Source organism: Hevea brasiliensis, chromosome 13, assembly GCF_030052815.1.
Source record: "Hevea brasiliensis isolate MT/VB/25A 57/8 chromosome 13, ASM3005281v1, whole genome shotgun sequence".
In the NCBI taxonomy this organism is placed as follows: Eukaryota; Viridiplantae; Streptophyta; class Magnoliopsida; order Malpighiales; family Euphorbiaceae; genus Hevea; species Hevea brasiliensis.
In genome coordinates, this window is record NC_079505.1 from 18,039,707 (window position 1) to 18,064,138 (window position 24,432).

At 30.8% G+C, this 24,432-nt stretch overlaps 1 non-coding gene across 1 annotated transcript; it reads left to right on the forward strand.

The window, feature by feature from the left end:
- Positions 1-23,628: 23,628 nt before the first annotated feature.
- LOC131172374 (small nucleolar RNA R71) lies at positions 23,629-23,735 on the forward strand. The gene has a single exon (XR_009142854.1). It is a non-coding gene; the product is annotated as a small nucleolar RNA R71 (small nucleolar RNA).
- The last annotated feature ends 697 nt before the right edge of the window (positions 23,736-24,432 follow it).

Below are 24,432 nucleotides of genomic sequence, written 5' to 3' on the forward strand. Positions count from 1 at the left end.
AAAACTGCAAATTAGGTGATTTCAAAGCCAAAATACTCATAACACATAGAACTACAATTTTTGTGTTTTGACCAGAACCCAGATCCTAAAGTAACTTAGGGAAATTGTTAGGAGAAATCAGGACTTTCCAATCTGGAATTCCTACACTGGAACCATTTTAGCCATTTGACCCCAGGATAGTAATTAGAACATAACTTTCACTAGAAAATTCCAAATGGGATGAACCAAAATGATCTGAAAACCTAAGAATTACGGCTACAACTTTGGTTTAGAAACATTACTCAAATTTTGGGTGTAAGACCCTTAAATATTAATTGTAGTGCTAACCTGAAACCTAGAATTTTGGAGTTGTAGGATTCATGAGTCCAGGTTGGTTAATTAGCCATAACTTACCCTAAACAACTTCAAATTTAGTGATTCTTAAACCTGTGTAACCATGAGACATAGGAGAACAATTTATATGAAGAACACCAAGCCAAATTATGACTATAACTTGTCCAATTAGCTTGACAAAGTTGAGTTCCAGAATCTACCTTGCTCTGAAATAGTGTTGGTCACTAGACCAGTACTTGGTAAATTGACCATAACTAGAGCTACCAAACTCCAAATTGAATGATTCAAAAAGGAAAATAAAACTAAGACATAGAGGAACAATTCTCATGAAGAACATTTTACCAAATTATGACTAGAACTAAGTTAAAATGGGGTTGCAATGTCAGGGTCTAGAACTGCCCTGGACCCAGAATACATTGAAATTTAAAAATTTACTTAGGGATGCATTAGGCATTTATTTGAGTAGCTATTGAAGATAATTGGGAGGAGTATTAAAATACTTTAATTGTGTATTTTTAGTAGAAAAGGAGACATTGAAAGATAAGGAAAAGTGAGTCAAGGAAAGAGGAGACTCATTTAAGGTTTGTGCACAACTAGCCCTTTTCTATGTTTTTAAAATTGTAATGGATTTGAATGAATTTTATATGAATGAGTTATGAATTTCCTTTGCATTTGAGAACTTTAATGTGTTGAATGAATTTGTATGGTTTAATTATGAATTCTCTTATGCATTTAAGAAATTATTTGCAATGTTTTGAAGATTGTGAATAGTGAAATGTGTTTATGGGATTTGCAATGTGACTCTTTGAATGGAAATTAATTGAAGTTGTTTTTAAACCACAATTAGCATGGCAATATGATTGTATTCCTCATTAGCTTGTCTAGTGAGACGTATTGGATTTAATCTCCCCCACTTGTGGGGTTGAGTTTTTCCCTCTCTGGTTTACCAGTTGAGGACATATTGGATGAGTACTCATATATGCTAGCTAGCCTTTGTATTTCCCTTTAGCCTTTGGTTATTAGGACGTATTGATTTTGTCGTGGTGTACAACACGGCATTGATTTAAAATTTGTATCATGCTATGAACTGTATGAATTGTTAGCAAAACCCTTAAATTGTGAAAGTTTTGGATAAAATGTGATTGAAATGGATGATTTATAATTATTAAAATTTGTGATTTTAGTTTCACAAATTGTGGCCAATTTGAATATATTTCAAATTCTTTGTTATGATTTGATAAGATATGTCTTATATCGTGTTATAAAAATTTAGTTGTACACCATTGGGTAAAATACTAAGCGATAGCTTTTTTTTATACTGTCGCAGATAAGGAGAAAGGGAAAGCAACAAAGTGAGCTGCTAGTAGCTGTAGTGAAGCTTAGTTTGGATCATTTTTGGGTATATTATTTATACCCTTTGTAAATCCATTTTGATGTAAATTAGTTTATGCGTATCTAAAAGACAATGAGCAGTTGTACAAATGAATTTGTAATAATATTTTTTTATCTTTTGAATTCCATATTTGTAAATGAATATTTATTTTGATTTGTATATGAGATAAATACCTTTGCTTGGTGTTGGTTGAATGAAATGAGTTGATTGAGTTCAAATTTGGTATGAGATATTTTTATAAATTGTTTTTAAACAAGTATAAAAGAACTGTTTTATTACATTTTTAGCCGTCACCACGCAAAATTTTCGTAAAATTTTAAAAATGCTAAATTAATTCTAAATAAATTTCATGGTATGTACCAAATTTAAAGGCTCATTAATAATGATTTTATTTGTTATAAACTCTAAAATGAAATGTAATTGTTTTAAAATTTCTTATAGTATATTTAATGGGTTATCGGTAGGCGAAGTTCAGTAATTCATTAGATATACCACAGGATCATGTTACGCCTTACAGAGGGGTAAGGTGTGACAAAAAAAAAAACCAAAAGAGGGTTACCTTAGATTTATTTACCAAATGGGGGGTGAGAAGTGCTGAGCTGGAGGAGAGAGACAGGCAGACTCTTGTATGAGTAGCGGCTAAGTTGAACAAAACCATAAAAAAAAAATAGAAGGATTGAAATGAAAAACAAAATAATAAAAAATAAAGTTGTCAGCCGGACTCTACTTAGAGTAGCGACTATCTACCACTCTGACACAAGAATATTATGTTATGGACTTATTTGTAAAAAGCAAAAAAAAAAAAAGTGACGGGATATCAGTGAGGGGGCTAATCATGGCAACTTGGTGCTACACGTTACGTCAGCTGGCGCTACCGATGGTAGCACTCAGCTGCCAAAATTATATATTTTTCCCACTTACTATGCTTTTAATATATATTCATTATTTATAACAAAAAATTTCATTTTATATTACTTTCACCTTTTTTTCCCTCAAAAAATTTATCAATACATATTAAAATTAATAATAATATTTTTTCTATTTTCAAATATTTTATTTCCTTCTTTATACATAATATCATATTTTATAGCTAATAATTTTTTCTAATTTAAATTTTACAACAAAATATTTAATTCTTACTAATAGTATTTTTTTCATTTTTATTGATTCAAATTCTTAACCACGCTATTTCAACTATAATATAATATTTTATTTCACTATTAAACTTTAAAAATATTTTACTACTACAAATATTATTTTTTTTAACATTAAATTTATCACTAAATATAACTACAAAAAAAACATACCTTCAATCTTCAACAGGGAGAGAACACTGAGAGGGAGAGAACACTGAAAGGAAAAGGGAAAGAACATTGAAAGGGAGAGGGACAGAACATATTTATAGGGGGTTGGCATACTGATGCCCTGCCACTTTTTTTTTCTTTTCACAAATAAGTCCATAACAGAATATTTTTGTGTCATAGTGGCAGATGGTCGCTACTCTAAGTAGAGTCCGGCTGACAACTTTATTTTTTATTATTTTTTTTTCATTTCAGTATTTTTTTTAATTATTTTATTCCACTTAGTCGCTACCCATACTAGAGTCTGCCTATCTCTCTCATCCAGCTCAACACTTCTCACCCCCTTTTGGTAAATAAATCTAAGGTAACCCCTTTTGGTATTTTTTTTTTTTCATTACTCCCTCTAGGTAATTTCCCCTTTCTAGAGAGTAATCCACCTCAAAAGACAAATGGGTATGATTGTGGACTTCATGTTATGGAATGAAAGCAGGAATACTGCCAAGAATGGAGAATTGGTCGTCTGCTATTGAAAGGAATATAATGTTGATGCATCATTGGAGATGAGCATGCAGAGTAAAGTTTAAAGCTTACAGAAGATATTTGCATGCAGAAGGACTGAATTGAGAATTCAAAGAAAGGTATTTTGGATATGAATCATTTGGGATAGTTTATTTCTGTAGCTGTTAAGCAATCTTAGCTTTTTATGTAATCTAATCTAATCAAGTCATAGTGTTATACAGCAGAAAATTTCACTTATGGTGTAAACTTCACAATCCATAAATTTCCTGTGGATTCAGTTTATCCAAGGAAGCATTGAAAGGACTTCACAATCCATGAGCTAGCTCATTAATTCATGTATTTGTAAAACAGTTTCCTCATTCTAATTCTATAGCTTCTGTCGAGAATTTGGTCTGAAACTGCTGCCGTAAGAAAAATCTGAAGGCACATAATCAGCAAGGAGACATCTCTACTTCTTTGTTTGTTTGTTTCTTTTAGTTTCCAATGCTTAATATAGAGTCCTTGTACACTTTTGATCTAATAATACTACCAGCTTCTAGACAAATTATTATAGCATGCATGCGAATCTAAAGTACAGACAATGTTACAATAATTCAGTGTATTTTTTGAATATCTCACACAAATCTAATGCAAGGAATAGAAAATATAGTATTTATAGTGATGGGTCTGTGCCCTCCATTACCATCACAAACCTCACTCTTTATTCCAATCAAGTCACGTCGCATAAAATAACACAAATATTACCGAATAAATTTAAAGGATTGTCCCTGAACTTGATTGTGACAGAATCGTCTTTGAACTTAAAAATCTAATATAAAACCCCTAAACTTAAAAATTTTGTACAATAAAATCCTTCTAATCCTCAATAGTTAGTTGGTTTATGCAATCCAAAATAACAATAACGTGAATAATTTTTCATCCTTTATAGAAAGTGATAAAAATAGCTATGATTTTCTTCATAGATAAACCATAAAAGAATCTCAATCGTATGAGACAATAAAGCAATAGATATATAACACCTGATTAGAGGGACTTTACCTTCAAAAGTATAGCAACAATCATCCACGTTTTCGCTACTTTAAATTATCCACATTAGCGTGTTACTTGTAAACCGATTATTAAGAGTCAAAATGATTTTACTATGTAAAATTTTAAAATTTTAGGAGTTTTATATTACATTTTTAAGTTTAGAAACAGTTTTATTACAACTTTAGAGTTCAATGACAACTATTAAAATTTATATAAGATTACTTGTTTGCCGATTCTTGCTTAAAATAGCAGCCATATCTTTTTGACCATGTGGAGAGACTCTATTTTTACCGTGTGAACACCAAAATGACTATTCTCCATAATCAAGTTTTCTCTAAGATATTTTCACGTTTATGTATTAAAATTAGTTATGAATGGCTTTGAGTCAGATAGATTCGAATTGAATTGTTAGATGAGGTCAAAATTTGATACCCTGAATGTCAATTAAAATCTGCAGTATACATGCAACTGAGACAGGTTTATATATATATATATATATATATATATATATATATACATATAGTTATTATTTATTTAGTCTTGCAATCAGAGGCCTTGAACCAAGCATTTTCATATATAAAATTTGATAAGAAGGTGGTGGATGACTGTGACAGCTTTTGAATCTTTCTTCGCTTTCCTCTCTATCATTGTTAAGAAATCATTTTCTCTTGTTTTATTTTTCTCTATCTTGATTGGAAGCTATTTTCTTGTTGAATTATATCTTGGCATTCTTTATCTTATGATGGTTTGATCAAATATAACAGTACAAGATCCTCTGGATCCATTAAGCTCTATACTCAGTCTCTTTGCAGCCAAAATATCTACAATTTGCATTACATCACATCATTTTCACTTTTATCCCGCAAATGTTACACCAATCATATCATAGGCTCAAATTACAAAGAGACATTTTTGTTCATTGGCTTTTCAATGGTTTGACTTTAACTTTTAATAAACTCTGACAAACTTATTCACACTCATCATAAATTTAATATATAAATATATAAAATTTATTATGCATAATATATATTAAATTTATAATAGATTAAATTTACGCAAGAATTTTCCTAAATTTAATATAATGTCTAAAAAAATTTTTTGCTTAAACCCGTTTCACTATTAACCTAATATATAAAATATATAGTAGAATCCATATATTAAATATATGAATCTCATATGTTTATATTTTGAATTCACGATGAATCAGATTTAGGCAAGAAAAATCCGATATCTAAAAGTTCGCAAGCTATACCACATGGCAGCAAATTAATACTAGTAGAAAATGTATAAAATCTTGTGATTCAAGCTCTATCTACAATATGGAAAACTTCCAGTTGGACTCTAGGTTCTTATCTGTAAAAGCATTGCGGAAACTCCTTTTGCTTGATCCGTCTTGACTTCCTCAAGTAGATACCATTTTGTGCAGACAAGTCTGCTGTAGTATGTTCTCAAGCTATTTGACCACCTCACTCATTGTAGGCCTGCATGCCGGCTCTTAATTCTTCAACACACATGATTGCTAAATCTACAAAATTTTCTAAACCTTTTAGTTTTTGCTGCTGATGCAATGGCAGGATCAAGAATCTGATGCCGAACGTCACAATATATCTCCCATGTTCTGTAGACTTTGCAACTGTTATTAACTAACATTATGACTCCAAATCCATAAACACCACCTTTCCCAGTTGAGTGCTGCGTGGTGTAACATTCAGATCCTTGCTTAACGAACTGTCCTTTAATTAGCATATATATTTTCTCCTATGAAAATAAAGGGGAAAAGTATGAAAAAAATACCTACAATTTTGAACTTTCACTCCTCAAGGCTTATGACATTTTTTTTTGCACTTTTACACTTAAGTGCTATTAGTGATTTATTAACAAACTTAGAAAGGTATTTGACTTAATTTACGAAAACTAGCTTATAAGCAATAGAAGCTTATAAGCTAATTTGAACTTATAAATATTATTATTTTTTTATTTAACGTGCTACGCACATTATTTATGTTCGTTATTAGTATTTGAAATTTAATTTTATTTACATATAATTTTTTACTAATTTTTAATATATTATATCAGATTAATATCACTTAATTAAAAAATAAATAGTCCATTAATTATAAAATTTTTAAATTACAGTATTTTAAATTATTAAATTATAATAAAAATTGAAAGCAATTTTTACCTAAAAACTCTATCTTATAATAATAACAATGATAAATTTATCTCTATACATTTTCAATTATTCTCTTTATAATTTACGTATAAATATTAAATAATAAATTTCATTATTTAAATTAAGATAATATTAATGTTAATTTAATTAAATTTATAAATAAAAATATTAAATTATATTAAAATTTATAAAATATTTATTAAATTAAAATTTGTTATATATTTAGTTAGATTATATTTTTATAAAAATATCTGTTGTAATTAAATTTAATTATTAATATATAATAAATAAATATACCAATGATAACAATGTAATCTCAATGTAGAGAAATTATCAAAATGAAATTAAAAAAATTTTAACATTATTATAATTTTATAACAATTTAGTTTCGTAATACATGCATGATTTATTATTTTTTTTATCATCAATGTGCAATATTAAATTCTAAACTTTTAAAATTTAAAATTATAATTACATTAGAATTATAACTATAATTACAGTTATAGAATTAAAATTTTACATATGAATATTTTGTCATTAATAATTTTTTAATATAATTTTCAATCACAAATCAATTTGAGCGGATAAATATAATAATAATTATTATAAATAATCAATATTAAATAATAAAAATAAAATAATAATTATTATGAATAATCAAATAACGTTTATAATAATTAACAATATAAAGAATTTTAATTAGAGTTTGTTAAAAAAGAATTTTAATAAAATATTAATTTATTAAATATTTATTTGTTAATAAAAGAATATGGCACAGAGTAACTTAGAGTTTAATATTTTCTATGCTTAGCTATATGCGCGTGTTGTTGTAAATAGAATTTGACTATTTACGATTTTTTGAATTATAATTATATATATTTATTATAATTTAGAATTATAATTATATTATAATTAGAATTGTTGAAAAATATTAATAAAACATTATAATAGCCAATTAGATTTAATCAATCATTATAATAATATTAAATTACTTGGATATTTTAGCAAGTCCTAATATTTCTCCTACATTTGAAGCACATAAATTGCTCATGCATCAAAATCAAGAAAAAAATATAATATTAGAGTGTAACACCCCTCACCCATTTACAGTGTAGTCGAGCAAGACAAGTCACACTCGGTACCGAAGCATCCTATATTATCTTACTTCATTCTTTTAATAATTTTTTCTCATTATCTTTCAATATCAATTATTTTTCTATGGAGAAATTAGCGGAGTTTCCCCTGTTTCTATTATCATTTAGCGTATTTCACTATTCACCTGCTTGAAATTTCAACAGTATTTTCAAAATAAAATCTCATAATCATATCATATTTCAATATCATCCATGTATTTCAATTATCACATTCATTTCCATCCACTTTCCTTCATACTCCATTCACATATCAAAATTCTCATATTTCCATCAATTTACATAATTTGCAAACTAATTGAATAAATTTACAATTTACATGATATACAAATTAATTACATATGAACTAATCAATTTATTAATTTATATCACATAAATATTACTTACAAATTCTTAGTTTACAATTCTTAGTTTACATTACAACATACAAAATATTTATAATATACAAAATACATTAAATGACTTATATGGGCCCTATCTACATGCATTGCTGAGGAGGTGACAACCTTGAACCCTTCTGACACTTCTGCAGATCTGGACTTCAAAATCCCAGTCTAATATCCACTGAGTTTTGCCTTCAGTACCTACGCGAAGGAAACAAATCCATCGCGCTAAGCATTTCTGCTTAGTGGTGTAATAATATAACAAAAAATAATGTATACAAATAAAGAAAGAATCAAGCATTCTAAATATTCAAGTATCAATTTGATTTAAAATGACATTTCTAGTATTAACTATCTTATATGCTAATTCGTTTCTCTTTGGAAGTACTGAGTTTATAGCCTTATAGTAATAATATTCAATATACATTTTATTCTAGGAGTATTGTATTTGAGGTCTCTCTACGATTCTGCAAATTATATTTTTGTTATGTTTCTATTGTTAATCTCTTTTTCACATTTTATTTAATACTTTCTAATGTTTTTAATTGTTAATATGCTTAAATAATTTCAATAATTTACACTGCCCAGGTAACCTATGACAGGCTGACTAAACTGGACAAAAGGTCGTTGGCACTGGACACCGCGGTGCCTCGGGCCGTCATACCACGTATGCAGTCAGTATGGCTAAAAAGCCATGATAACACATAATCGGGCATAAAAAGCCATGAGTATGGGCATAAAGCCATGAGTGCGGGTATAAAGCCTATCGCAATACTGCTAAAATAATACCCTATTGGTATGCCAATCTATCCAATCTGACACACGTGTCTAGGCAATACATGGGCACATAGTACCATTAAATGTTAATAAATTATGTTTTATGACTTCATTATTTCATGACAAATTCCAATTATACTTTATACATTCATTTGATCGCAATTCACATTAATTATCCTTCTATACCATTGTACTCAAAGTACTTTTCCTTTCTACAATAATGAGAACTAATATCTCATTCATACATTAACATGATCCATTTATTCATTACACTATTTATACAACTTATCATTTGCAATTTAAGTTTTGGTCCCTTGCATTAATATTATTGAGGTTACTATTCACTTGACCATTTCCCTTCAAAGGTTGACTTTTTAATTCATAATAGATTTATTAAGCCTAAGTTCACCAAGATACCACATTTTGTATTTTATTTTTGTTGGCATTGATTGCCAATACCATTTCAAAGCTTAGTGTTGATTGTTTAAAATTTTCAGATTTCAAGCACTAAGGTTACTGTTCCATTGGTCATTTGTACAGTAAGAATTTGACAAACTTCTCTTCATGAAAGTTGTTCATTTATGTGTCATATTTAATTTCCTTTTTGAATCACTCCATTTGAAATTTTGTAGCTTAAGTTATGGTCTAAATACTATAACTGGCCAGATAGGAAAGTACCCATAATTTCTTGGCAGAATCCATTCTGGCAGTTTTGGTGTCTTGAGTTTGGTAGGCAATTTCATTAAGTTCTGATCAAAATTTGAAGTTGTGTCCTTCATGAAAGTTGTCCTAAACTGTCTAAGCTTTCTATTGATATAAATTTTAGGTCAGTTGGACCTTTCTACATTGAGTTATGACAAAAAAAATGAACACTGTTCATTTGGTCATTTTGCCCAGGCAGAATTGGTGCTACCCGGATTTGGTCAATTTTTAGGGCATTCTAAGTTTGGTTTCTGGATAGAGTTCCTTCATCAAAGTTGTGCCATTATGTGTCTAATTTAATGTCCAATTGGCCTTGCACAAATTGAACCTACACAACTCAAGTTATAGCTACCCAAACATGCTGGACTCACATCCAGACCTGCAGGGTACATTGGACAGCATACCTAACCTCAATTCCCTTTGCACCATTCACTCAATTTCCTACTCAAACATGACCAAATGGTCACTAATTGACCATTACAACTTCTTTTCATCAATACATAAACAAAATCTCAAATTTATGCCCAAACCCTAACTCTACCATTTCAATTCATGCATTAACTTACATTTCATTATCCTAATCATGAGATTAGTGTTAAGGGCAGCTATGAAGCCATTTTTAATTCAAAGGAATTCATCAAACCCTAACCCATCTATGGCTGCCAAAATCATGGGATATATATATATATATACATAATTTTTATTTCTTTTCTTACTAATTCAACTTAAATCATGTTCTTAAACAAGAAATTAAAAAGAAAGATGAAATATTAGGCACTAACCTTAATTTGAAGAGTTGTCAAGCTAGTAAAACTTCTCAATCTCTCATTCTTTTTGCTGCCTAGGGATGGTGCAAGATGTAAGGAGCAGTTTTTGTGAAGCAAACTTATGGTTTTATGATGTTTTTTACAAGGAAATTTTAGTGAGAAGGGAAAGATTCAATGGAGATAGGAGAGAGAGGGAGTTCCAGCTGGTTTTTGGGAAGAAGGAGAAGGCAGATTTTTCTTTCCAATTTTTCCTTATTTAACTCTTTTTAATTGGCTTGTTGAGTTGTGATTAGTAGAAACCTAACTAATGAAATCATGTGATGTCATATTTCCCATTTAATTCATTTTCTTTTTCTTTTCTTTTCTACTCATTTTCAATTCAATTTTTAATAATATTTATTCACATTTTATGTCATAATAATTATTTACTTAACTGGACAAGTTGGTCAAAAATCGTCTCTGAAGGCGAAATGACCAAAATGCCCTCTCTTTGGCTTATTGAGCCAAAATCGTCTGTACTGATCTAAAAATTTTCTTAAGCATTTTCTTTGTATTCTAATGCCATCGAAACCTCAATGATTCTTCTCTGGAGTCTCAAAAATTATTTTATGAATTTTCTCCCGGGTTTAGGGCTCCTAACTGCGAAGACCACAACTTCTCACTAGGTTACCCATCGCTAGGGCACCGGCTCATTTAACTTGATTGTGTTTTATTTCTAAAATTTTTCCTAAATTTTCTTATTCGTATTTGAATTATTTATTACTCCTCACTCTAGTCTAAATATTTTTCCAGACGTTTTAGCTGTTCAGACCGACACCGGTTACCGAAACAGTAGAATGTACAGAATTATTACAGTGAGGGTGTTACATAGAGTTTTTATAGTTCATTAATGTACTATATATATTATGTATTTTATTACATATAAAGATATAATTATATTAAAAATACATAATATATCTAAAAATATAAAAAATTATATGTATAAAATTAATTTTTGTTTCATTATTTTATTTGGTACCATTTAATACAGTTTTCAATTGAGTTAATAATAAAAAAAAAATAAACAGAATCCTATAAAAACGATAAAATAAGTTTAGATCAATTTGATTCAGTTTTGATAATATTGATTTTTTCAATTATAATTCTTATTAATTGATTCAATTTTTTAAAATATCAATTTTTATGAACTGTATACCCTACCTTTAACACTAAAGAAAATAAAGATAAAAAAAAAATAATAACTCTGCAATAGTAATTTTTCATAAATCGTAATAAATAAAATAATTATTTTTTAGTAAAATCATAAAATAATTATCATAAAACGGATATATAAGAAAATAAATTAATTAAATTTAGGCGTACTTGTCATCAACTGTTTTTGTTAGTATTAATTTTTTTATTAAAATCAAATATATATATTTTTTTAATTTTACCTTAATTATTTGTTAAAATTAACATTCATCTTTGATTGCTTTTATTATTTATTTGTTTTAATAATTCATAATTAGAAAAAAGTTAAAAGATTTAGTTTTATTTATTTATTTATTATTATTATTATAATTATTATAAAAGGTTCCATTTAATTTATTTTTTATTATGTTTTATCGCAATTTTTATAATATTTAATTGTAGCATTATGATAATATGAATTTCTTGTTTAATGAACTATAAGACGTTAATGAGTTTGTAAAATTAGGGGTGTAAATGAATCAAATCGCTTGTGAGCTACTCGAGGTTTGGCTCAATAAAAGCACAACTCAGTTCGGCTCGATTTCTAAACGAGCCGAACTCGAGCTCGAATTTTAAGTTCGTTTAATAAATGAGTTGAACTCGAGCTCAGCAGTATTCGACTCAAGCTCGGCTCGTTTATAAGTTCGTGAGTTAGCTCGTTGAATATAGGCTTGTGACTTGGCTCGTTGAACAGGTTCGTGATTAAGCTTGTTTATAGGCTCGTTTATAAAAATATTTATATAGATAATTATAATTTTATAATATTATAAATATATTTATTTTGTTTATAATTATTTTAAAATAATATATTCTTTAAAAATATGATATAAACAATATATAAAATATATTTATAATTATATAGTTATTTATGCTTTAGATTTATTTTTTTTTTTAAATTTATTTTTATATGAGAATAAATTTAGAATATTAGATAATAAATACATAAAAGTTATTGTGAACTATTTTATTTATATTAAATTACAAAAAAATTAAAATTACATACTTTTGGCGTTAGTGTGATTTGAAACATGAAACATATCTCTGTCCTTCTCTTCCTTCTCTATTAAAATTTTATACTTTTAAAAGATTAAGTTTCAAAAATAATATTAATATATTTAATAATTATTATTACTTTCTTTCTATATGTAGTCTCACTTTCAATCTCTTTGATTAGTTTTCTTTTATGTAAACTTTAAACTTTTAAAAAATTAATATTCAATTTTAATACTAAATTATTTATCCATTATTATCATTCTTCTCTCTCTCCAAGCACTTTCTCTTTATACATTCTTTAAAAATTTCCCTCTCTTAAATCTTTTCATACTTAATATTGTCCACTTATTCCCTAAAAATTAAATTGTTAATATGTTAAATTTAAATCATAATATTATTGAGTTTAGTTAAGAGCCATGAAATTAGATTATGTGTGTGTGTGTGTGTGTGTGTGTATAATTGAGTTTATTATAATTGTCATTAATATATTGATATCATATAATATATTGTATTTATATTACATAGTAATTTTTTTAATTAAATCATAATACTATTGAATTTAGTTAGGTGCCATGAGATTAGATTATGTGTGTATATATATACATATGTAATTGAGTTGATTATAATTATAATTAATATATTGATATCATATAATATCTTAAATTTGTATCATATGGTAATCTTTTTAATTAAATAATAATGTTATTGAGTTTAGTTAAGAGCCAAGAAATTAGATTAAGCATGTGTATAATATAAATACGATTTTTAATTGAATTTAAACCTTAAAAATTTATAAATGTAATAATAAATATGATAAAAATTTGTGCTATTAGGCTTTTTATTATAGCAAATTATTTATATAAAATAAAAGTAAGTTAAAATTTAGAAATAAAAATTAATAAATTATAAAAACATAAAAAAAACCAAAAATCCTATGTGGGACTTGTCCCACATCGGATAGAAAGGATAAGGAAGCCACAACTCTTCCCCACCCCAACTTAAAATGCATTTTTTCAGTTGGCTGGCAAGCCAACATGTGGAGCCCAAATGGGCTCCTTAGTATTTTTTTTTTATTTTAAATTTATTTTTATTTAGATTAAATATATTTTAATTATAATTAATTTAATTTTTAATTTACTTTTATTTAAATTAAATTTTATTTTAATATAATAATATTAACAAGTTTGAGTCGAGCTCAAATTTGAGCTTGAGTTTATAAACGAGTCGAACTTGAGCTTAGTTCGTTTATATTATAAATGGGTTTGATATGAGCCGAGCTCGAATCGAGCTTAAGTTTAATATATATGTAATAAGCTGAGCTCAATCTTGAATATTAAAGCTCGAATCGAACTCGAATTTGAAAAAAAAAAATATAATCGAGCTCGAATTTGAAAAAAAAAATATAATCGAGCTCGAGCTTAAATATTAAAACTCGCATCAAGCTCGAGCTTGGAAAAAAATATAATGAGTCAAGTTTGAATTATTCAAAGCTCGGCTCGGTTCGTTTACACTGGTGTGTGATTTTCGCAAGTGCACGGGTCACAGTAGTATAGTTTTAAAAAAAATGATATCGATCCCACAGGGAATTGTGCTTAAATTGGAAATAAAAGTATAAGCTAATTAGAATAACAAAATTTAAAGATATAAAATGAAATTTGGAATTAAAATTAGTATTTGAGGAATTAAAGCTAAATAAAACAATTAACTAAAATTAATTAAACTAGATTACCAAAATTTAATTTGAAATTTCTATTTATGAAATTTGGAGGAATTAAATCTAAATTCAATAAAAATTAAAGTGATTTTAGAGATTGGATTTTCAATATTGTTTGCATGTGGTTCATCCTTAATTTAGCCAAACACATGTGAATTGCAATTTTGAGGGAAATCAATTCTTAAATTTTTGAAACCTTTTTCAAGCATTTCAAAGTTGGTTTTCATTAAATCAAACCCTGTTTTCACGGTATTTCAAACCTAACAAAAACCCAATTAAAGCTCTAATTGATTTTTGGAAAGTTCCCCTTAATCCTCTTAGCTTATCTCTAACACCAAGAAAACGAAGTTTATTGCAAGATTATCTATCCCTAATATTCACTTTTCAGTCCATCTATTAAGGATTAAAGCTTAACTTAATGAGGACCCATTCATCAAGCAAGGCAACAAGCACACAAGCAATAAATCAAAATGTAACAATCCTCATTTAAATGGCTAAATCAGTTCAAAACCACAATACAAAACAATATTTACAAACCCATCTCTAGAATATCAAACAACTACTCACTATTCATAGTTCTAAGACAAACCCAAATGTATAAATGAAGAAATAATGGAAATCTAAGTAGAAAAACCCAGAAATATGCAGCTGAATCTACTGCTGGAGAGTGCAGAAAACGGGTTCTGCAGCTGCTGCTGGAAAAATGCAGAACGAGCTCCTCTCTTTCTCTCTTTCTATTCTTGCCCAAAATGCCTCCCTTGCTCTCTCCCTGGAAAGAAAATGATAAAGGAGACTTTATATAGGTGAGGGGACTGCCCTAGAATGGGTAAAAAGGGGGAAGGTTCCAGAGAAAGTGAGGTAAAAAGCCAGAGTAACGGAAATGCCACGTCAGCCATTTCCAGTAAAAATGACATAAGCTGGATCGGTTATGTCGCGGGTTGTGTCGCGGGTTGTGTAGCTCTCGGCCTGAATATCTGACGATCGACACAACTTGCGACATAAGCTAATTCGGTTGTGCTGCAGGTTGTGCAACAATCTGCCTGAATATCTGACGATTCGACACAACCTGCGACATAAGCTAAATCGGTTGTGCTGCAGGTTGTGTCGCTCTCGGCCATTTTTACTCAACTTCAAAAATTTTTGCAATTCAACTCTAATCTCCTCCAAATGGCTACTCTGATCAAAATACATCAAATTTCTCCAAATTTAACCTACAAAACAAATAAATTCCAAAAATTAAACTAAGAAGTGTGAAAATTGTAAAATTGACTAAATATATACTAATATCTATAATAATAGCTATGAACAAGGGTAAATTATGTGCAAAAATTATCCCTAAATGATGATCTAAAATGCATGCATCAAATTCCCCCATACTCAAACTCTTGCTTGTCCCCAAGCAAAAATTTCATTAAAACTCATTTGGAAGGGAATAGAATCAGTCTTTGAAAACACAAAAATCACTAATCCAAACCACCAACTTACCTCTAGCCACCAACATTCCAAGTTCCCACCAGCGAAGCACAAAGAATGAAGCAATCACTCTCAATAATTACAAAATAGCTAAGAATTAACCAATCAGCCCAAGCAACAAATACCAACCAGCTACAAGAGTCAATTGTGCCAAAACAAACCTAAATGAAATAGATAGCCAATGTGTCTCAAATAGATGGTGAGTAATGTATGGAAGATTATATTGCCAAACCCATATGCAAGCATAAAAGATCTAACTCTACTAATGTAACAAGCATTTTTCAAAGAATCATTAGGTCTTTTTAAGGGTTGTAATAGGGTTAAATAGAGTAAAATTGTGGTTAACAAAGAAAGGGAATAAGGAAAACAAAATATGAGAATAATATTAATCATGAAACTCAAAGTGCATTCAATATTCTTTTTTTTTTCTTTTTTTTCTTATTTTTTTTTATTTTTATTAATTTTTTTATTTTTTTAATTTTTTTTATCAAGAGGAAAGAAATTCACAATGAATCTCAAGTGCTATCACAATGATTATACAAAGGGACTACTTTTTATACTTTTTTTTTATTTTGTATGCGTCCCTATTTCACGTCACACCCAAAATTACCTTTGGGATATTTTGGTGACCTTTTTTTTTTTTATCAACTTTTCACAATTACTCTAGCACTTTTCAAGATGTTTCAATCCTCCATGTTTTTTTTTATCATTATTTTTTTATGCACTTAATTGCTAAAATATTATTCTCATAAATAGGTGGTAGTGTTTAGGTTTAATGGCTAGGTAAATGATTTGGGTTCCAAAGAAATTAGGGAATTAAGGTTCAAGGGGGTTTGCAAGGGTTGAAATGAAATTAAGGTAGGTTAAGGCTAAATGTGAGGTTTAAAATATGAAGGAATGCCTAAATCATATTCTTATCAAATGCAAGTTAAAAATTTCGCTTTGAAAGATCTAAGATGCTTGTTCTAGGAATGGTGAGACGACAAGGACCATTTTCTTCCTTAAAGGCTTATTCAGACACTCAAAACTCAAAATAACTAATCAGAATCTGCATACCTAGATAAATATATTAATTTTCAGCTATTAAGTAATAGAAAGAATAATGCTTAAGACTTTCTACCCAGCTGGAACTTTCATTCCACTAACCATCTAAAGGCAAGTTGGATTGCTTGAATAAGTGGCTTATGGAATCCAAAGACTGGTTTAAAAATTCAAAAATTTTAAATGAATGAATGAAATGCACGAGTGTAAATGTATAATCAACCTATATGTAACTAAGTATGCATAACTAAGTATATATGAAGCTATATGCAGTGTATATATGTGAATATGTACAAGTATGAAGTAATGAATGAGTATGCCACTATATGCAAGTGAAAAAGGAAAAATAATTTTTGCAAAAAATTTACCCTCTCCCCTATACTCAGAATGAACATTGTCCTCAATGTTAAAAAATTGCAAGGAATGGGATAATTTGGCTATATGTGCAGAAAATGGGGGCTCATATGTGGATAAAGAATTATTACCCTGTTGCATAAGCGATAGCACAACTTGTGTTGAAAGTGACACAAGCTGAGATGAGAATTGTTACCTTATTGAAGTGCAGCGAATTTAATTAGATAAAATTTGGACAGCTGCTGCACTCATTGCAAAAGAAACAGTGCAATGGAATCCATTAAATCAATTAAACTCAAAAATTTGGAATAGGGGAGTTAAGCGCAAAAATATAATCATCAAGTGTAAATTCCGAAGGAGCATATCAAAGCAAGTGAGCAATGAACTAAAGATATAAAAGAAAAATGTATTTTATGAGGAACTAAAAAAAACTGAATAAGTAAATGGTTCAAGTAAAGGAAAAACAACACAAGCAAAATATTAACTAAATAAGTTCAAAATACTAATTAATTAAGCAACTAAAAATAAAGACATGAAATGTTTTTTTGTTTTGTTTTGTTTTTTTTTTTTTTTCATCAAGATGGGTTAGTGGGCTTTTGGGTTTGGGCTTGGGCTTGGGGTAGCTGCTGGCCCATTCTGGTGAAGGGAGTTCTTATCCTGCAAAACAAACAGGCGACACAAGTTAGAACATAAGGATAGGGGGGTTGTGTCGCAGGTTGTGTAACAATCTGCCCAAAATTGTGCCCAGCGAACATAAGCGACGACACAAGCAAACCGGTTATGTCCCAGGTTGTGTAACAATCTGCCCAAAAATGTGCCCAGCGAACATAAGCAGTGACACAAGCAAACCGGTTATGTCGCAGGTTGTGTAACAATCTGCCCAAAATTGTGCCCAGCGAACACAAGCGACGACACAAGCAAACCGGTTATGTCGCGGGTTGTGTAAACTGCTGCCCAAATTTGACCAAATTTCATAGCACCTAAAAAAATTGAAACAAATTAGATTTCAAATGATTAAACCTTCATAACATGAATTCTAATTGTTCAATTTGTTATGTTCATCAAATACTCATAAAAAATAATTTTTCAAAGCACCTATTCACACATCCACATTCAAATAATTTTCCTTGTTAAACCAAGATGACAAGATTTGGAAAAATTTTCTCTTGAAATTAACAAAAAGGGCAATGAATCCAGCAATATGTACCAGCAAAGTAAGTGAACAAATTTAAAACTAAAATTTAAAGCTAAAAATTTAAAGCTAAAAATAAAAATTTTTATTGCTCATTTGCTTGCAATGCATTGCATCCCATCTGCACAAGGAAATTAGAACAATGTCAAACTCTGAACAAGGAGTATAGAAAAAACTCAAAACAAATATATATATGAAAGAAATAAAGAATCAATGAAAAATTATGAGTTATGCACAAAAATGCTAAGTTTAGGTCTTTAGCTTGACCATACTCACTCAAAATTTCATGGAGAATGAGAGAGATAGCAAGTTGCTATCTTCTCAATTGGCTCACCAACTGAATAGTGCCTCAACCTTTGCCCATTTACCTTGAAGTTACCCGATTTTTCACCAAAAATTTCCACAGCACCATGAGGTAAAACTTTCACAATTTTAAATGGACCGGACCACCTTGATTTTAATTTTCCTGGAAAAAATTTTAACCTTGAATTAAATAAGAGAACCAAATCTCCTTCTTTAAAGTCCTTTTTCTTGATATGCTTATCATGCCATTTTTTAGTTCTTTCTTTATAGATCCTAGCATTTTCATAAGCATTAAGTCTTAATTCTTCTAATTCATCAAGTTGCAAAAGTCTTTTGTGTCCAGTAGCTTGTAAATCAAAATTGATTGCTCTAATGGCCCAATAAGCTTTATGTTCTAACTCTACGGGCAAATGGCATGATTTCCCAAAAACTAACCTATAAGGTGTAGTTCCTATGGGGGTTTTAAAGGCTGTTCTATATGCCTAAAGAGTGTCATCTAATTTAAGGGACCAATCTTTTCTGGACTTGTTGACAGTTTTCTCCAAGATTAGCTTAAGCTCTCTATTTGTGATTTCTACTTGGCCATTTGTTTGAGGGTGATATGGTGTGGCAATCCTATGCTTTACCCCATACTTTTTCATCAATTTTTCAAATTGGTGGTTGCAAAAATGGCTACCACCATCACTGATTATGGCACGTGGGGCACCAAATCTAGTTAAAACAAATTTTTTCAGAAATTTTACCACAACTTTTGCATCATTGGTAGGTGTAGCAATAGCTTCTACCCATTTAGATACATAGTCCACCCCTACCAAGATATATTTATTCCCATAAGAAGATGGAAATGGCCCCATGAAATCAATTCCCCACACATCAAATAATTCAACTTCTAATATGGATTGTTGGGGCATCTCATCTCTTTTGGAAATGTTGCCTACCCTTTGGCACCTATCACACTTGCTTACAAAGTCTCTCACATGTTTAAACATATTAGGCCAATAGAAACCTGATGTCAAGACTTTTTCAACAGTTTTTGAGACACTAAAATGACCACCATATTCAGAGGAATGACAATGGTAAATAACATCATGTATTTCTTCCTCTGGTATACATCTCCTAATTATTCCATCATTACATCTCCTAAACAAAAGAGGTTCTTCCCAAAAATAAAATTTAACATCATGCAAGAATCTTTTCTTTTGCTGCCAAGATAAATCAGGTGGCAAGACACCACAAGACAAGAAATTCACAATATCAGCAAACCATGGAAGTGCAGATTTCAACACATACAACTGCTCATTCATGAAAAACTCATCAATTGGCACAATTTCATCATCTTTATTTTCAGTTTTTATCCTAGAAAGATGATCAGCCACCACATTCTCAACACCTTTTTTATCTCTTATTTCCAAATCAAATTCTTGAAGTAACAAAATCCATTTAATCAACCTAGATTTAGCTTCTTTCTTGCTCATTAAATACCTTATTGCTGCATGATCAGTGAAAACTATTACCTTTGAGTTGACCAAATAAGAACGAAATTTATTGAGTGCAAATACTACCGCAAGGAACTCCTTTTCAGTTGTAGCGTAATTGACTTGAGCTTCATCAAGGGTTCGGCTTGCATAGTAAATGGCATAAGGTTTTCTATCTTTTCGCTGACCAAGGACAGCTCCAACAGCAAATTCGCTTTCATCACACATGATTTTGAATGGCAAAGTCCAATCCGGGGGTTGCATGATAGGAGCTGTTGTTAAGGCCGTCTTCAACCTGCAAAAAGCAACCATACAATCTTGATTAAAATCAAATTTAACATCATGATTCAAAAGATTTGTTAAGGGTTTAGCAAGTTTAGAAAAATCCTGAATAAATCGCCGGTAAAACCCGGCATGTCCAAGAAAACTCCGCACTCCTTTGACAGTGGTTGGAGGGGGCATTTTTTCAATAATTTCTATTTTAGCTCTATCCACTTCAATTCCCCTATTTGAGATTAAATGCCCTAAAACGATCCCCTCTTGGACCATTAAGTGACATTTCTCCCAATTCAACACCAGATCATTATCAGCACACCTCTGCAAGATTTTAGACAAATTAGTCAAGCATGAATCAAAATTAGTTCCATATACTGAAAAGTCATCCATGAAAACCTCCATAATTTCTTCAATAAAATCAGAAAAAATGGCCATCATGCACCTTTGAAATGTGCCAGGCGCATTACACAATCCGAATGGCATCCTTCGATAGGCAAAGGTGCCATAGGGACAGGTAAAGGTAGTTTTTTCTTGGTCATCAGGATGAATTGGAATTTGAAAGAAACCAGAATATCCATCTAAGTAACAAAAGAATGAATGCTTGGCTAATCTCTCTAACATTTGATCCATAAAAGGAAGGGGAAAATGGTTTTTTCTTGTAGCATTGTTCAACTTCCTATAGTCTATGCACATTCTCCAACCATACTTGATTCTAGTGGGTATCAATTCATTATTCTCATTTTTAACAACTGTCACCCCACCTTTTTTGGTACAACATGCACAGGACTAATCCACTCCTTTATCGGAAATAGGGTAAATAATTCCAGCAGCTAGTAATTTTAGGATTTCCTTTTTCACAACATCCTTCATTGTAGGATTTAATCTTCTTTGATGTTCAATGGAAGGTTTACTATTTGGCTCAAGGAAAATCCTATGCATACAAACTGTTGGACTAATTCCCTTTATATCATCAATTGCATAACCCAAAACTCTTCTATATTCTCTCAAAACTCTCAATAATTTTTCATTCTCAATATCAGTCAAAGATGCATTAATTATAACAGGATATGTTCCATTGGGTCCAAGAAAAGCATACCTGATGTTGGAAGGAAGAGGTTTAAGATCTACCTTTGGGGCATCCTCTACCTTTAATGATGGTGGTTTAATCTCCAAATTTTGCACTTCTTCAAGCTGAAAAATTGTGGCTTCTGGATGTGGTGGAGAGCTCTCCAAGTGTTGTGCAAAAGCAGCCATATTGTGATTGTCATCATCAATGCTCCCACCATGGACTAAGCAATTTTCAAGTGGGTCTTGTGGATAGCTTTTTCTGAAATGCTCTTGAACAATCTCATCAATAATGTCTACCCGCAAACAAGACTCAACTTCTTCATGTTTCCTTTTCATGGCTGGATTGATGTTGAATATCATTTGATCATCTCCCACTCTAAGTGTCAATTTCTCACCCTTTACATCAATTAATGCACCAGCTGTTGCCAAAAAGGGTCTTCCCAATAAGATAGGAACTTTTGTGTCTTCTTCCATATCTAAAATGACAAAGTCCACCGGAATGTAGAATTTCCCAACCTTGATAGGCACATTTTCAAGAATGCCTTCCGGATACTTAATTGAACGGTCAGCCAATGAAAGATACATATTTGTGGGCTTCAACTCTCCCATATTCAACTTCTCATATATTGAAAGGGGCATTAGGCTGACACTAGCTCCAAGGTCACATAAGGCATTTGCCACACAATTATCACCAATATGACAAGGAATGGAAAACACACCCGGATCTTTGAGTTTGGGAGGTAACTTCTTTTGAATTATAGCACTACATTGCTCTCCCAAGTTGATGGTGTCATAATCTTCTAGCCTTCTCTTGTTGGAAAGAATCTCCTTCAAAAACTTGGCATAACTTGGCATTTGGGATAGTGCCTCAGTGAATGGCACATTGATATACAACTTCTTTAGCACTTCAAGGAACTTGCCAAATTGTTTGTCTAGCTTATGCTTGATGAATCTTTGAGGGTAGGGAAGGGTGGGCTTGTAAGGCTCAGGTGGGATGTATGGTTTCTCTCCCTCATCTTGCTCACTTTTGCTTTCTTCTTCTTTTTCATTTTTCTTGCTCTCAACTGAATTTTCTTCTTTTGTGCTCTCTTTTTCTTCTCTCTTGTTTTCACTCTCTTGACCAACTTTCTTACCACTTCTCAAGGTCACAACCTTACATTGTTCATGAGGGTTTTGTGGTTGGCTAGGTAGTTTCCCATAGGATTTGCTACCCGATGAGCTTGCTTGTTGAGCCAATTGAGTCTCCAACATGCGGTTGTGAACTTGTAATTGATCCATGGTTTGTCTCATGTGTTGCATTTCTTCCTCCAATTTGCTATTCATCTTGCTTTGTTCAGCAAAAAATTTCTCCATCATGCTTTCCAAGGTTGGCTTCGGTTCATGAGGTGGAAGGGGTTGTTGTGCTCTTGCTTGATATCCAGGTTGTGGCTGCCTTGTGGGCTGAAATTGAGGCTTATTCTGCTGCATATACTACTGGTTATGAGCATAATTCGAGCTTTGGCCTTGTTGAGCAAAAGTTGCTTGTGGTCTCCATGTTGAGTTGTTCACATTAGAGTAAGCATTTCCCATAGGTTTTTGTTGATAACCTCCTGCATAAGCAGCTTGTTCTTGCAAATAATCATCACCATAAGAAGAGTAATCAACTCCACAACTTTGGCTTCCATCTGTGTAAGCAACTTGTTGCATAGTTGTAGGAGTTGAGGTTGTTGCCTTTGTGCAAAAATCACTAAGAAGCTGAGTCAACTGATCAAATCTTGCATTCATGTAGTTAACTGAGTCAAGTTCATAAATCCCAGCCTTCTTTGGCTCAAGTGCTCTAGGATTTCCCCACAAATGGGTATTATGAGCAATCTTCTCTAATAGATCATAGCATTCTTCACTTGTCATTCTCATGAAATCTCCTCCTGCTTGTGAATCAATTGTGTTTCTTATGGCTGGAGTAACTCTGGTGTAGAAATTCTGAACAATCATCCATTTGGGTATTTCATGATGAGGACATTGCCTTTCAAGCTCCTTAAATCTCATCCAAGATTCATACAAAGTTTCATCATCCCTTGGCTTAAAAGCTACCATCAAATTCCTCAAATGAGTGGTCTTCCCAGGTGGGAAAAACTGAGATAGAAAAGCTTGAGATAACTGCTCCCAAGTAGCTATAGTAGCTTGTGGAAGTGAGTCATACCACTCCAATGCTGAATCCCGAAGAGAGAATGGAAATAAGGTGAGCCGAATCACTTCATCTGAAACTCCAGGTTGTCTTTGTGTACCACATATCATCAAAAATTTCTTCAAATGAGAATGAGGATTTTCAAGTGGACTACCTCCAAATTGTGAATTCTGAACCATTTGAATGAGACCAGTCTTTAACTCAAATTGATTAGCTCCAATAATAGGTCTGTTATCTCTCACATCTGCACATCTAGGAAAAGCATAATCCAACATGGATCTTCTCTGAGGATCATTTTGATTAACAACTTCATTTTGCCTATTTTGCTCATTTTCTCCATTGTTTCCACCAATAGCTCTATTTTGATTTTCCATATTTTCAATTGTCACCTCTTGCTCAAATCTTTGTTGTTCTTCTTTTTCTGCTTCCTTTCTTCTCTTGTATTCCTTTTTGTTGGCTCGACAGAATTTTTCAATTTCAGGGTTGAACAACAATTCAGTATCACTTGTGCTTTTCGATCGTCTCATAAACAAGAAAAGTACCTGAAAAACACAAGGAATAGTAGTGAAAATAAAAGAAAATAAAAATTCTAATTAGCTTAAAACAATTAAAATCCAACTT